Source organism: Petromyzon marinus, chromosome 8, assembly GCF_048934315.1.
Source record: "Petromyzon marinus isolate PM22_M1 ecotype Great Lakes invasive population chromosome 8, UKy_Petmar_22M1.pri1.0, whole genome shotgun sequence".
In the NCBI taxonomy this organism is placed as follows: Eukaryota; Metazoa; Chordata; class Hyperoartia; order Petromyzontiformes; family Petromyzontidae; genus Petromyzon; species Petromyzon marinus.
In genome coordinates this window covers 6,583,460-6,603,241 of record NC_133674.1, presented here as the reverse complement: position 1 = coordinate 6,603,241, position 19,782 = coordinate 6,583,460, and the positions used below count along the sequence as shown (strand labels likewise).

The following is a 19,782-nucleotide window of genomic DNA, read 5'->3' as shown; positions in this document are numbered from 1 at the left end:
GTGCGTAGCCGGCCGCGCTAATCGGAGGTGCGGGGAAGGACAATAAACTGCGATAAGGAAATGCCACGAGAGAGTGCCAGGTGTACGGCTGTCCATGTTCGTGCTACAGGGATACACCGATGTACGACTCCCCCTTCTACGTCGTTTCGCAAATACGTTGTCACTTTATTATTAAGTGCTACAAACCTCTACGTGATTTTGCGTCGCCTCAACCTCCACACTTACGTCGTTGACAGCATCGTCCCTCCTGTCTCGTTATCCGTCGCTTCTCCGCCCTCCGCCACCACCACCACCACCCTCTACTACGACGACTACCCTGTACATCGCTTTGATTGACGTTTCGAAATTCGTCGTCGCACCTGCCAGGAACGCATGCCCGACGTGGACCGGGATATGACTGTAATTTTAATCATCATTTCATATTCAGTACATATTACACACAACGTTATTGCACGCTGTAAGCATCACCACGAATCCCCCATACGTAACAAAGAAAGACGTGTAAATATCACTCAGCCTTTTTGCATTATGCAAACAACCACCAGGAATTCCTGAAGAAGTGCATTGTGGTCCCCATGCCTTAGCTCAACATCAAAATGAAATGAATTATTTCATAAAGCACCGAGGTGACACGGTGAGAATCACGTTGACGGCCTTGCACAATGCACAACGTCGGAGTGAGTCATCGTCACGCGTTTTGAAACGTTCCGGTGTTCCGGATTGCGCCGTAGTATTCTGCCGCGATGCTGTTCGCTCATCACAGTCACCGCAGGGTTTGATGGCTGTCCGTGATGCAAGCTTCCCGCGCCACTTCGGTGGTGACTGCGCAGGGAGGAGAAGGGGAAACAGTTACGGCACCACACATCCGCGTCACGGTGGTGGTGGTGAGTTCCAAATGAAATTAATCTTTTTGTTGATTTAAAACGTGTTCTTCTACCACGTAAGGCCAACTGAGCTATGTAGCTCTTTTATTTTCAGAAGCGACCTGGCCACACATGATAGCTCGTTGAAGTGGCTTATCATCACGGTGGACATTTACAGCAGTAGCCAAAGACTCTAAACGCGTGATGTTGATTGCAAATGTGGAGGGGGGAAACCGGAGGGCCCAGAGAAAAATACACGCGACCGCGGGAAGAGAGACCCCACAAACTCCAAACATACAGCAGCAGGCGTCAGGGTTGGGATTGAACCCACAACCTCCTGTATACCACGGGAGGTAGTTAACAGTTATCGGTAAGAGTGCGGCATTATCCCTGTAACAAATCAAATAAACGTCAACAATCACGTTGAGCGCGTGTCAACACCTGACGATGATGATGTTGGACGTACAAAAATAAAGTAAAAGATCTTGCTCGCTTCTCAACATTGCTCCGCTTTTGCTGATGAATCAAAACAAAATAATCGGTGCATGTTTGCCCATGGGGTGACAACTAAATTTGATTGACTCTGTCAGGTGGTGGAGGGTTTTTAGACACAAGTTGACATTACACCCACACGAAGATCTAACACAAAATAAACTCATTATGAATTATATCCTTAGTTTTTTCTTATATATATTTTATTATTTTGTTGTTTCCCTTCAACGTGACTTTACCGAAAAAACTAAGAATACGAATTACTGCAGTCACGAAAGCTTTAAATCAAAATTCATTATGAATTGTAATATTGGTCGTGAAAAGCTGCACGTAAAATTAACCGTATTGTCCATTTTTGTGATAGATTTAACAATGCACGGAAATGCACGTTGCGTCTAAAAACAGGTCTCAGCCTCATCCAGACCATCAGCTCAAAGGAACTGAACGTGTGACCATTGCGTCGTTGAGAGACACTTCAGACCGCTGACTCAAATAGTCTAGAAACTGTCGGTAGCGGGGAAACAAAGACGGACCGGTTTCGTCCTCATTAGTACTCATCGGTACGGTACAGTCATCAATGTTTGCTGCTGCTAAATGCCTCTGGGATCCCGAACTATATTTGTTTCTGTTGTGGTTTTGTCTTTGTCATTTACAAATGTGAATTACTGTTCGGTGGTGGCGTGGTTATCGCACTGGACCTGCGATCCTGAGGTCGTCGGTTCGATCTCCTGCCGCGGCAGGAACATAACATTCTTAAATCGACCCCCTCCTGTCTCCATACTCTTTTTTTTATTTAAAGGACACCACAGTGATGTGACGCTATATTCCTCGTCTGGTATGCAGGATTCGGGGGTTCGATCCCAACCCTGATGCCTGCTGCTGTATATTTGGAGTTTGCGTGTTTCTCTCTCTCCCCGTGGTCGCGTCGATTTATTCTCCGGGTCCTCCGATTTTTCCCTCCACATTTAGAACCAACGTGCGTTTAGATTATTTGGCTGATATACATTTCCATGGGATAATGATCCACTTCGTTCCGTTAATATGTGTGGCCAGATCGAAAATTGAGCTAATTGCTTCGTAGGCTCTATAGCTACCTGGTAAGATAAAAAAAAATATTTAGTTTTATTTGCATCTATTTTTAAACAAGTTATTTGTTTACCTTTCTTATACCCTCCCACTCCTCTTGTGGGTGTTGTACTGTTTGTTGTTGTAACGTTCTCATCTGCCTCTGCTGGACATCTGTGAAAAAGAGCTTTATAGCTCATCGGATTCCTCCAGCATAAACAAAGATTCTGATGCTGATAGCTACTGTGGAACAAAACCATTATTTCCCATTACTTATGCCTCAAAAGTACAGAAAATGGCTATTATTTCCCACAAACTTTGCTTTTGTGACCAGGACAGAAATATTTTGAAATGTACATATTTTCATTGAGAAGACGTGGTGTGCATTTGTGTCATTCCTTCACGTAAAGTCCTGGTCACAAAAGCAAAGTTTGTAGGGAATAATAGCCATTTTATATACTTTTGAGGCATAAGCAATTAGAAAATAACACTTACTACCCAGGAACAAAAATCGTGTTACATTTTATAGCTAGTCGATCGGCAGGTCGTGCATGCGGTGGACTAAAGTGTGGTTACTCCCACCTCTACCAAGACAGCCGGCCAGTGAGGTAGAGCAGGCCAAATGCCCTCTAGAGTGGCTCTGTAGAGCTCGCTGTAGCCGAGGCACTCCCGCCAGCAGTGACGTGAGCAAACAATTGCAGGGCAGCGCCTCTACCTATTCACCCACGCGTGTGAGTGTGGGTGATCTCATGTCTTTACTACCACAGCAGGCAGAGCACTGTGTTGTCTGCATGTATTGCTAGATCGCCTCTTGGAATCCTAACTTCCTAGCTCGGCCACGTGTGTGTGTGTGTCTCGTGTGCCGTGCCGGCCTTCATAGGTGCTACTCGCTAATACCACTTGCCCCAATAGTCTGTTAAGGCTATACGGGGGATCTTTGTCTTTGTTGGATGTGTGACGTATGCAAGCGTTGCGCATTGTGGCTGCTGGCCACACCACCCGGAACGCGACCGACACTCGTCAGAGCTCGGAAGCTAAGCAGCGTTCGAGCCTGAATAGCAATTGGATGGGCGATTCGTCAAAACAACACCGTGGCCATGAAAGAAGGGGAAACACCGACACGCATAAAGAGAGAGACGCGGAGAGAAACGCAGACGGACGGACAGATGGAATCAGAATTTTCATTTAGACTGGAGGAATCCGATGAGCTATGAAGCTCTTTTTCACAGATGTCCAGTAGAGAGACGCGGAGAGAGACGCAGAGAGAGAGAGAGACAGAGATAGCCATACAGAGACACAGAAACCGAGAGACGGAGAGAGGCACTGACAGTCACGGACACAGAGATACAGAGACACACGCGGAGAGCTCAGACACGAAAACACCGAGACAGACAGACACCACGGAGACAGACATACCCACACACGGACGGGGAGAGAGACGCACACACGCGCACACAATGTCGCGGCTCTCAGTCACAGGCGATAACTCGCCCGAGAGGGCGTCCGTGCAAACCGCTGAGCTCATTGCGATGGGATCAACTGGGGTGCATCACCTGGGTGGCTGGTTGCATGCGCGCATGACGCTGGTCTGAGATGGCCTTTAAGCCAGCAGTGGCTATATCACGACTGATGATGATGACGATATCCCGCGCCTCTCAATGGTGTCAGCGGCTCTTGCACGAGAGTGGAATGCGTTATAATTCGTAGTTGTTGTCATTCGTCTTGCTATTGCGCGGGGTCACCAATGACTCCATCGCGGTTTTGCAAGATGTGGCTGTTTTAGAATAGTAAAACTTTATCGACTGCAGCCTCGCCTTGACTGGCAATTGTCGAGTCCCGGGAGCCTTTGTAATGTCAAGATAAAGTGAGGGAGCTGGCGAACAAGGAAGGACACCAGCTCTCTCTGTTCAGCGACATCGCCCGAGGTGGGTGGGCGGGTGGGTGACTGAGCGGGTGAGTGAGTGGCTGAGTGGTTGATTGGATGAATGGGTGTATGCATGAGTGAGTGGGTGAGTAAGTGGGTGGATGAACGGGTGACTGAGTGGGTGAGTGAGTGGCTGAGTGGTTGATTGGATGAATGGGTGTATGCATGAGTGAGTGGGTGAGTAAGTGGGTGGATGAACGGGTGAGTGAGTGGGTGGGTGAGTGAATGGATGAGTAATTAATTATTCGGTGGGTAGGCGAGCGAGCGAGTGAGTGAGTCGGTGGGTGGATGGATGAGTTATTGAGTGGGTGGGTAGGTGAGCGGGTGAGTGGTTGAGGGAGTGGGTGTCCCGTGCGATGAAGACGCTTGACTCCAGGAGTGGAAGGTGCATTTCCTCGCTCTCTGCGACAGGCTCCAATTCTTAATGCTGCCCTGGCCGCAGGCCACTCTAATTGCCGTTAGAAATCTGCGGAACTGCCAAATTGTCGCAGAGGCTCTGCCAAGAGACATATTATTTTAGAGTGGTGCTGGGAGGGATGAGGACCGGTGCGTCAGGATGCACATTGTTCATGGAACAGACTTTGGTCAATCCACTGCTGGATAAGGAACTCCCCGCCCCTTGCGGGTCGTGGGAATTATTTGACCACGCTGCAACCAGTCTGGTCAACGTGGGGCGCTAAAAATGTGCGCGCAGCGTAGATGCGAGGGCGTTGAAGTACGGTACAACGGTGGATTTGCGGTACCGCACGCACTTCTCAACTGAGGAAACATTTGGGCGCAGGGGGTTGAGGTTTGGTCACTGACTCAAGCAGGAAGATCACTGGGAAGGTGAAGAGAAGGTTGCGCTCATGACACACGCAGTGATTGCCACAATGTACCCACAGTACATCTTTGATCTCGTACAAGGAGCATCAACCATCGTCACGCGAACTCAGCTCATCCTCGCAGCGGCGGCGGCTTCTGTTCAGCTTGTTGTCCTTCTCCGCACCTCCGATTAGCGCGGTTGGCTACGTACGGTGAAGAAAACAAAGTTCAACGTACATGGACGCTTACCCAAAGAGGAAGATTCCCCCGTATAGTTTTTTTTTAACAGACTGTTGGGGAAAGTGCTGTTAGCGCGCACTTATGAAGGCCGACACAACGCCCAGCCGCCTCTGTCTCCTTCGTGGTGATGGTTACACACCGCACCAGGTACTCATTTGAGGCTGAGTCGACTTAAGGGAGGTCCGGACCGGTTCAGATAATCGTCACTGGTGTTGGCCGTGAGCGGGACTCGGAACTCGGGTCGCCGGGTTCATAGCGCAGCGCGCCACCGCTCCCCATACACACAAAGACAAAGATCCCCCGTATAGCCTTTAACAGACTGTAGGGGCAAGTGCTGTTAGCGAGTACCTATGAAGGCCCCCATACACACACATACATAGCCATACCCCGATACCCATACATGCAAGGTCACTGTGACCCTGGTCAAGGTGAGGAGGGAGCTGGAGCACTGGCTTGTGTGGACTCTTGTTGCCAGCGCACCGCGCGCTGCACTGCATCATTGTTGCGGCTCTCGTGTGGTGGTTGGATGTTACGTAATAATAATAATAACAACAACCCATTCAGGTTTTGATTTAAAGCTTTCGTGACTGCAGGGATTCATATTCTTGGTTATTTCGGTAAAGTCACGTAGAAGGGAAACAATAAAATAATACAAATATAAAAAAAATACAATTCTCACGACGTTTCGACTGCAACACAAGCAATCATCATCAGGTGTGAAAACCACAGCAAGAAAATTTGAAAAAGTGGCGTGTTTTGAACGTTAGCACCACGGAGAGCGATTTGGCAGTTAGTCAGAAGGACGAGTCCATCTATGTTCGGAAAAGAGGAGGGGGGAGACGAAAAATAATGGATGCGGTCTGAAAGCCACCGTAAGCGTGAACAATCAATTAAGACCCGAAATGGTTTATCAAATCCTTCCAATGATTTCTAAGCCAGAATCCATCTTCTCGGTTGAAATTGTCTCTGTGTTTGTATATGTGGATAGCCTCATGAACGAATCTCTCATGGTAGCCAGATGGCTTGCAAAGAACCTCTGTCTTGGAGAAGTCAATGTCATGTGAGCCTACTGAATTATAACAGTGATCTGCCACGGCCGAGGTGTTGGTCCTACCGTGTTTTAGGTCTGCTTTGTGTTCACGAATGCGGTCCAAGACATGTCGTTTGGTTTCTCAAATGTAACTACTACCACAGAGGCAACTTAGTTTGTAGACGCCAGGGTATTGTATGTCCGGAATCACATCTTTTACAGACGGAACCAGATCACGGATTTTATGTAATGTGTTGAATCGGACCTGGATCTTGTGTTTATTCAAGATTTTGGAGATATGTTTTGTGATCCATTCATGGTTGCGAGCTCCCTCCGCAGGAGGCGTCAACGCGAGCCTCGCCTGAGCAGCGGCCAATGACTGGAAAGGTGACGGGGAGTTGGGTGGGAGCAGGAGCGGTGGCGCAGTGGTTAGCGCACTGAGAGCGACGTTAACAGGCCACCCGAATTCGATTCCCGCTCGCGAGCAATAACAGTGGCGGGTATTTGAACTGGGCACCCAAATGCTGCCCCATTAAGCCTCGTCTACCAGCTTACCAACCACGAAGTACTTGCCCTCTTGTTGATGTTTACACATCGCACACTAAGGAAATGGTCATTTAACCACTGATACGAACCCTACCCCTAACTAGACTCACTCTATAACTAAGTCAGCTAACCATCAGTACGAGCCCTCTCACTCAACCTCGACCCTCAACCAACTATTTAACCATCCACTGATATTCACGCTCTATTATATCTATAACCGATTAGATTAACTAAGCTATAAACAATAGCCATGCCCTATCCTTAATCAATGACTACACCAACTACTGGTACTAACCTACTTCTAAGCCTAACTAATCATCAATCTAGTCACTGGCATTGGCCGTAACAATAACCCGAACAAAGTGGTCATACAGTTACAAATGTTCTAGATTTGAAGCTTTCGTGACTGCAAGGATTCATACTCTTTGGGTTTTTTCGGTAAAGTCACGTCGATAAAAACCAATAAAATAAAATAAATGAAAAAAACAACTAAATTAAATCACGACGTTTCGGAGGCAACACAAGCCTCCGTCTTAATTTAGTTCTTTTTCATTTATTTTATTTTATTGTTTTTTTACCTACGTGACTTTACCGAAAAAAATCCAAAGAGTAGTTACAAATGTGTTCTGGTTCACGCACTGACCCTAATAACCCGTCCTCTACCTAACGCCACGTCCGTCTGGAACGCCCTTCCTTCCGATCATTGGAAGCCACTGGTGATACGCACTTTTAAATCTACGAGATTCCAAAACTAATTTCTTTAGAAATGCTTTTTTGTGTTTAGTTTGTTGTCCTTCCCCCGCACCTCCGATAAGCACGATTGGGTACGTACGGCGTGAAAGAAGTTCAACATGCATGCCAAACTAAGCTATTTATTTTTAGTTTACCAGCCTACGTGTTGAATTTACCAGGTAAAGCCCACTGAGCTATGTAGCTCTTTTTCAGAAGCGACCTGGCTCTCACAAATGCGAGCTCAACAAAGTGGCTGATATCAAGTGGAAATGTACACCAGCCAAATTACTGTAAACGCGTGGTGTTGTTGATTCTAAATGTCGAGGGTAGCACCGGAGGACCCGGAGAAAAATCAACGCGACCACGGGGAGAGAGACAAACTCCAAATATACAGCAGCAGCAGGCGTCAGGGTCGGGATCGAACCTACGACCTCCTGCATAGCGGGCGAGGTAGTCAACATCTCGTAGCCACCGTTGTGCCCTACCTCGTGCTGGAGTGAGGTCTATCGACCAGCGGTGGATAGAGCACGACCGATGCTACCTGCCGCGTGATGAAAACTCGCACACATTCAATAGGAACCGTACTAACCGGGCACAACCCCTCCCGCCTAGCTTGTGAGGTCCGAAGTGCTCGGACCTCACAAGGTAGCGGTGGTGGGCCGTGCCGATGGCCAAGACGCTCGACGGGGCGTCTTGGCCATCGGGGCGTCTTGGCCATCGGCACGGCCCACCACCGCTACGGCTCTGCCCCCAGGACTCGGCACGGAGATGAACGTCACCCACGGAGTCCTCCACTCGTGCTGACGATTCGGTCTGCCAACCTTGACTGAGTTCAACCACGCCCACCAGTCACAGTAATACACTGGACAAAGACCCCCCACCCCACCCCCCCGTATAGTCTCAGATGGATCTTGGGGCAAGTGCTGTTAGCGAGTAGCACTTGTGAAGGCCGGCACGGCACACGAGGGGGTGGGTGGCCAACACCACGCTTCGCCTTTGTCTCCCCAGTGGCGATGTTTACACACCGCACCAGGTACTCGTTTGAGGCTGAGCAGACAGCTCTACACTCACACACCCCACTGACCACACCACTCACCACACTCACCACACTCACACACCACACTCACCACACTCACACACCCCACTCACCACACACACACTCCACTCACCACACACACACACTCACCACACTCACCACACTCACACACCCCACTTACACACCACACTCACTACACTCACACACCGCACTCACCACACTCACACACCACACTCACTCACCACACTCACACACCACACTCACCACACTCACCAACCACACTCACCCCACTTACACACCACACTCACCACACTCACACACCACACTCACCACACTCACACACCACACACACCGCACTCACTCACCACACTCACACACCACACTCACCACACTCACCAACCACACTCACCACACTCACACACCTCACTCACCACAATCACACACCACACTCACCACACTCACTCACCACACTCACACACCTCACTCACCACACTCACACACCTCACTCACCACACTCACACACCACACTCACCACACTCACACACCACACTCATCACACTCACCACACTCACACACCACACTCACCACACTCACCACACTCACACACCACACTCACACACCACACTCACCACACTCACCACACCCACACACCACACTCACCACACTCACACACCACACTCACACACCACACTCACCACACTCACACACCACACTCACCACACTCACCACACTCACACACCACACTCATACACCACACTCACCACACTCACACACCACACTCACCACACTCACCACACTCACCACACCACACTCACTCACCACACTCACACACCACTCATCACACTCACCAACCACACTCACTCACCACACTCACACACCACTCATTACACTCACCACACTCACACACCACACTCACACACCACACTCAGACAGTCACACACCTCACACACCACACTCACACACCCCACTCACCACACTCACTCACCACACTCACACACCACACTCACACACCACACTCACACACCCCACTCACCACACTCACCACACTCACACACCACACTCACCACACTCACCACACTCACTCACCACACTCACCACACCCACACACCACACTCACCACACTCACACACCACACTCACACACCACACTCACCACACTCACACACCACACTCACCACACTCACCACACTCACACACCACACTCATACACCACACTCACCACACTTACACACCACACTCACCACACTCACACACCACACTCACCACACTCACCACACTCACCACACCACACTCACTCACCACACTCACACACCACTCATCACACTCACCAACCACACTCACTCACCACACTCACACACCACTCATTACACTCACCACACTCACACACCACACTCACACACCACACTCAGACAGTCACACACCTCACACACCACACTCACACACCCCACTCACCACACTCACTCACCACACTCACACACCACACTCACACACCACACTCACACACCCCACTCACCACACTCACCACACTCACACACCACACTCACCACACTCACCAACCACACTCACCCTACTCACACACCACACTCACCAAACTCACACACCACACACACCACACTCACACACCACACTCACACACCACACTCACCACACTCACGCACCTCACTCACCACACTCACACACCACACTCACCACACTCACACACCACACTCACACACCACACTCATACACCACACTCACCACACTCACACACTCACACACCACACTCACACACCACACTCACCACACTTACACACTCACACACCACACTCACACACCACACTCACACACTCACCACACTCACCACACTCACACACCGCACTCACCACACTCACACACCACACACCACACTCACCACATTCACACACCACACTCACCACACTCATCACACTCACACACCACACTCGCCACACTCACACACCACACTCACACACCACACTCAGACACTCACACACCACACTCACCACACTCACACCACACTCACCACACTCACCACACTCACTCACCACACTCACCACACTCACACACCACACTCACCACACTCACGCACCTCACACACCACACTCACACACTCACACACCCAACTCACCACACTCACTCACCTAACTCACCACACTCACACACCACACTCATCACACTCACCACACTCACACACCACACTCACACACCACACTCATCACACTCACCACACTCACACACCACACTCACACACCACACTCACACACTCACACACCCCACTCACCACACTCACACACCACACTCACCACACTCACACACCACACTCACCACACTCACACACCACACCCACACACAACACTACCGCACTCACACACCACACTCACCACACTCACCACACTCACACACCCCACTCACCACACTCACACACCACACTCACACACTCACCACACTCACACACCACACTCACACACCACACTCACAACACTCACACATCACACTCGCCACACTCACAAACCACACTCACCACACTCACCACACTCACACACCACACTCACCACACTCACCCACCACACCCACACACCACACTTACCGCACTCACACACCACACTCACCACACTCACCACACTCACCACACCCACACACCACACTCGCCACACTCACAAACCACACTCACACACCACACTCACCACACTCACACACCACACTCACCACACTCACTCACCACACCCACACACCACACTCACCACACACACACTCCACTCACCACACACACACACTCACCACACTCACACACCCCACTCAACACGCTCACCACACTCACACACCCCACTCACCACACACACACTCCACTCACCACACACACACACCACACTCACCACACTCACCAACCACACACACCACACTCACACACCACACTCACCACACTCACACACCACACTCACACACCACACTTACCACACTCACCAACCACAACTACCCCACTCACACACCACACTCACCACACTCACACACTTCACTCACCACAATCACACACCACACTCACCACACTCACCACACTCACACACCACACTCTTACACTACACTCACCACACTTACACACCACACTCACCACACTCACACACCACACTCACACACCGCACTCACCACACTCACCACACTCACCAACCACACTCACCCCACTCACTCACCACACTCACCACACTCACACACCACACTCACACACCACACTAAGACACTCACACACCACACTCACCACACTCACACCACACTCACCACACTCACCACACTCACACACCACACTCACACACCGCACTCACCACACTCACCACACTCACCAACCAGACTCACCCCACTCACTCACCACACTCACCACACTCACACACCACACTCACACACCACACTCAGACACTCACACACCACACTCACCACACTCACACCACACTCACCACACTCACCACACTCACTCACCACACTCACACACCACACTCACCACACTCACCCACCACACCCACACACCACACTTACCGCACTCACACACCACACTCACCACACTCACCACACTCACACACCACACTCACCACACTCACACACCACACTCACCACACTCACTCACCACACCCACACACCACACTCACCATACTCACAAACCACACACAGCACACTCACCACACTCACCACACTCACACACCACACTCACCACACTCACACACCACACTCACCACACACACACTCCACTCACCACACACACACACTCACCACACTCACACACCCCACTCACCACACTCACAAACCACACACAGCACACTCACCACACTCACCACACTCACACACCACACTCACCACACTCACACACCACACTCACCACACACACACTCCACTCACCACACACACACACTCACCACACTCACACACCCCACTCACCACGCTCACCACACTCACACACCCCACTCACCACACACACACTCCACTCACCACACACACACACCACACTCACTACACTCACACACCGCACTCACCACACTTACCACACTCACCACACTCACACACCACACTCACTCACCACACTCACCACACTCACACACCACACCAACACACCGCACTCACACACCACACTCACCACACTCACCACACTCACACACCACACTCATACACCACACTCACACACCACACTCACTCACCACACTCACACACCACTCATCACACTCACCAACCACACTCAATCACCACACTCACACACCACTCATTACACTCACCACACTCACACACCACACTCACACACCACACTCAGACAGTCACACACCTCACACACCACACTCACACACCCCACTCACCACACTCACTCACCACACTTACACACCACACTCACCACACTCACACACCACACTCACCACACTCACCACACTCACACACCACACTCACACACCACACTCACTCACCACACTCACACACCACTCATCACACTCACCAACCACACTCACTCACCACACTCACACACCACTCATTACACTCACCAACCACACTCACTCACCACACTCACTCACCACACTTACACACCACACTCACCACACTCACACACCACACTCATCACACTCACACACCACACTCACACCACACTCACTCACCACACTCACACACCACTCATCACACTCACCAACCACACTCACTCACCACACTCACACACCACTCATTACACTCACCACACTCACACACCACACTCACACACCACACTCAGACAGTCACACACCTCACACACCACACTCACACAACCCACTCACCACACTCACTCAGCACACTCACACACCACACTCACACACCATACTCACACACCACACTCACCACACTCATCCCACTCACACACCACACTCACCACACTCACCACACTCACCAACCACACTCACCCCACTCACACACCACACTCATCAAACTCACACACCACACACACCACACTCACACACCACACACACCACACTCACACACCACACTCACCACACTCACACACCACACTCATACACCACACTCACCAAACTCAAACACTCACACACCACACTCACACACCACACTCACACACCACACTCACCACACTCACCGCACTCACCACACTCACACACCACACTCACCACACTCATCACACTCACACACCACACTCGCCACACTCACACACCACACTCACACACCACACTCACACACCACACTCAGACACTCACACACCACACTCACCACACTCACACCACACTCACCACACTCACCACACTCACTCACCACACTCACCACACTCACACACCACACTCACCACACTCACGCACCTCACACACCACACTCACACACTCACACACCCAACTCACCACACTCACTCACCTAACTCACCACACTCACACACCACACTCATCACACTCACCACACTCACACACCACACTCACACACCACACTCACACGCCACACTCATCACACTCACCACACTCACACACCACACTCACACACCACACTCACACACTCACACACCCCACTCACCACACTCACACACCACACTCACCACACTCACACACCACACTCACCACACTCACACACCACACCCATACACAACACTCACCGCACTCACACACCACACTCACCACACTCACCACACTCACACACCACACTCACACACTCACACACCACACTCACCACACTCACACACCACACTCACACACCACACTCACCACACTCACACACCACACTCACCACACTCACTCACCACACCCACACACCACACTCACCGCACTCACACACCACACTCACCACACTCACCACACTCACACACCACACTCGCCACACTCACAAACCACACTCACCACACTCACTCACCACACCCACACACCACACTCACCACACTCACCACACCCACACACCACACTCACCGCACTCACACACCACACTCACCACACTCACAAACCACACACAGCACACTCACCACACTCACCACACTCACACATCACACTCACCACACTCACACACCACACTCACACACCACACTCACCACACTCACACACCACACTCACCACACTCACTCACCACACCCACACACCACACTCACCGCACTCACACACCACACTCACCACACTCACCACACTCACACACCCCACTCACCACACTCACAAACCACACACAGCACACTCACCACACTCACCACACTCACACACCACACTCACCACACTCACACACCACACTCACCACACACACACTCCACTCACCACACACACACACTCACCACACTCACACACCCCACTCACCACGCTCACCACACTCACACACCCCACTCACCACACACACACTCCACTCACCACACACACACACCACACTCACTACACTCACACACCGCACTCACCACACTTACCACACTCACCACACTCACACACCACACTCACTCACCACACTCACCACACTCACACACCACACCAACACACCGCACTCACACACCACACTCACCACACTCACCACACTCACACACCACACTCATACACCACACTCACACACCACACTCACTCACCACACTCACACACCACTCATCACACTCACCAACCACACTCAATCACCACACTCACACACCACTCATTACACTCACCACACTCACACACCACACTCACACACCACACTCAGACAGTCACACACCTCACACACCACACTCACACACCCCACTCACCACACTCACTCACCACACTTACACACCACACTCACCACACTCACACACCACACTCACCACACTCACCACACTCACACACCACACTCACACACCACACTCACTCACCACACTCACACACCACTCATCACACTCACCAACCACACTCACTCACCACACTCACACACCACTCATTACACTCACCAACCACACTCACTCACCACACTCACTCACCACACTTACACACCACACTCACCACACTCACACACCACACTCATCACACTCACACACCACACTCACACCACACTCACTCACCACACTCACACACCACTCATCACACTCACCAACCACACTCACTCACCACACTCACACACCACTCATTACACTCACCACACTCACACACCACACTCACACACCACACTCAGACAGTCACACACCTCACACACCACACTCACACAACCCACTCACCACACTCACTCAGCACACTCACACACCACACTCACACACCATACTCACACACCACACTCACCACACTCATCCCACTCACACACCACACTCACCACACTCACCACACTCACCAACCACACTCACCCCACTCACACACCACACTCATCAAACTCACACACCACACACACCACACTCACACACCACACACACCACACTCACACACCACACTCACCACACTCACACACCACACTCATACACCACACTCACCAAACTCAAACACTCACACACCACACTCACACACCACACTCACACACCACACTCACCACACTCACCGCACTCACCACACTCACACACCACACTCACCACACTCATCACACTCACACACCACACTCGCCACACTCACACACCACACTCACACACCACACTCACACACCACACTCAGACACTCACACACCACACTCACCACACTCACACCACACTCACCACACTCACCACACTCACTCACCACACTCACCACACTCACACACCACACTCACCACACTCACGCACCTCACACACCACACTCACACACTCACACACCCAACTCACCACACTCACTCACCTAACTCACCACACTCACACACCACACTCATCACACTCACCACACTCACACACCACACTCACACACCACACTCACACGCCACACTCATCACACTCACCACACTCACACACCACACTCACACACCACACTCACACACTCACACACCCCACTCACCACACTCACACACCACACTCACCACACTCACACACCACACTCACCACACTCACACACCACACCCATACACAACACTCACCGCACTCACACACCACACTCACCACACTCACCACACTCACACACCACACTCACACACTCACACACCACACTCACCACACTCACACACCACACTCACACACCACACTCACCACACTCACACACCACACTCACCACACTCACTCACCACACCCACACACCACACTCACCGCACTCACACACCACACTCACCACACTCACCACACTCACACACCACACTCGCCACACTCACAAACCACACTCACCACACTCACTCACCACACCCACACACCACACTCACCACACTCACCACACCCACACACCACACTCACCGCACTCACACACCACACTCACCACACTCACAAACCACACACAGCACACTCACCACACTCACCACACTCACACATCACACTCACCACACTCACACACCACACTCACACACCACACTCACCACACTCACACACCACACTCACCACACTCACTCACCACACCCACACACCACACTCACCGCACTCACACACCACACTCACCACACTCACCACACTCACACACCACACTCGCCACACTCACAAACCACACACACCACACTCACCACACTCACACACCACACTCACCACACTCACTCGCCACACTTACACACCACAATTACACACCACACTCACCACACTCACACACCACACTCACACACCACACTCACCACACTCACACACCGCACTCACACACCACATTCACTCACCACACTCGCCACACTCACCACACTCACACACCACACTCGCCACACTCACCACACTCACACACCACACTCACACACCACACTCACCACACCAGACTCACCACACTCACACCACACACACACACTCCACTCACCACACACACACACCACACACACCACACTCACACACCACACACACCGCACTCACTCACCACACTCACCACACTCACACACCACACTCACACACCACACTCACCACACCAGACTCACCACACTCACACCACACACACACACTCCACTCACCACACACACACACCACACACACCACACTCACACACCACACACACCGCACTCACTCACCACACTCACCACAATCACACACCACACTTACCACACTCACCAACCACAACTACCCCACTCACACCACACTCACCACACTCACACACCTCACTCACCACAATCACACACCACACTCACCACACTCACACACCACACTCTTACACCACACTCACCACACTTACACACCACACTCACCACACTCACACACCTCACTCACCACACTCACACACCTCACTCACCACACTCACACACCACACTCACCACACTCACCACACTCACACACCACACTCACCACACTCACACCCGCACTCACCACACTCACACCCGCACTCACCACACTCACACACCACACTCACCACACTCACACACCACACCAACACACCACACTCACCACACTCACACACCACACCAACACACCACACTCACCGCACTCACACACCACACTCATACACCACACTCACACACCACACTCACACACCACACTCACCACACTCACCACACTCACACACCCCACTCACCACACTCACTCACCACACGTACACACCACACTCACCACACTCACACACCACACTCACCACACACACCACACTCATACACCACACTCACACACCACACTCACACACCACTCATCACACTCACCAACCACACTCACTCACCACACTCACACACCACTCATTACACTCACCACACTCACACACCACACTCACACACCACACTCAGACAGTCACACACCTCACACACCACACTCACACACCACACTCACCACACTCATCCCACTCACACACCACACTCACCACACTCACCACACTCACCAACCACACTCACCACACTCACACACCACACTCACCACACTCACACACCACACTCACCACACTCACACACCACACTCACCACACTCACACACCACACTCATACACCACACTCACCAAACTCAAACACTCACACACCACACTCACACACCACACTCACCACATTCACACACCACACTCACCACACTCATCACACTCACACACCACACTCGCCACACTCACACACCACACTCACACACCACACTCAGACACTCACACACCACACTCACCACACTCACCACACTCACACACCGCACTCACCACACTCACGCACCTCACACACCACACTCACACACCCAACTCACCACACTCACTCACCTAACTCACCACACTCACACACCACACTCATCACACTCACCACACTCACACACCACACTCACACACCACACTCACACACCACACTCACACACTCACACACCCCACTCACCACACTCACACACCACACTCACCACACTCACACACCACACTCACCACACTCACACACCACACCCACACACAACACTCACCGCACTCACACACCACACTCACCACACTCACCACACTCACACATCACATTCGCCACACTCACAAACCACACTCACCACACTCACCACACTCACACACCACACTCACACACTCACACACCCCACTCACCACACTCACACACCACACTCACACACCACACTCACCACACTCACTCACCACACCCACACACCACACTCACCGCACTCACACACCACACTCACCACACTCACCACACCCACACACCACACTCGCCACACTCACAAACCACACTCACACACCACACTCACCGCACTCACACACCACACTCACCACACTCACAAACCACACACAGCACACTCACCACACTCACCACACTCACACATCACACTCACCACACTCACACACCACACTCACACACCACACTCACCACACTCACACACCACACTCACCACACTCACTCACCACACCCACACACCACACTCACCGCACTCACACACCACACTCACCACACTCACACACCACACTCACCACACTCACTCACCACACCCACACACCACACTCACCACACTCACACACCACACTCGCCACACTCACAAACCACACACACCACACTCACCACACTCACACACCACACTCACCACACTCACTCGCCACACTTACACACCACACTTACACACCACACTCACACACCACACTCACCACACTCACACACCACACTCCCCACACTCACACACCGCACTCACCACACTCACTCACCACACTCACACA

At 51.7% G+C, this 19,782-nt stretch overlaps 1 long non-coding RNA gene across 1 annotated transcript in view; it reads right to left on the bottom strand.

Moving 5' to 3' along the window:
• Positions 1-387: 387 nt before the first annotated feature.
• LOC142924097 (uncharacterized) overlaps positions 388-19,782 on the bottom strand; it is a 21,851-nt gene continuing 2,456 nt past the window's right edge. Inside the window, exon 2 of the long non-coding RNA XR_012941249.1 lies at positions 388-822. This is a non-coding gene — a long non-coding RNA (uncharacterized LOC142924097). The remainder of the gene's footprint in view (positions 823-19,782) is intronic.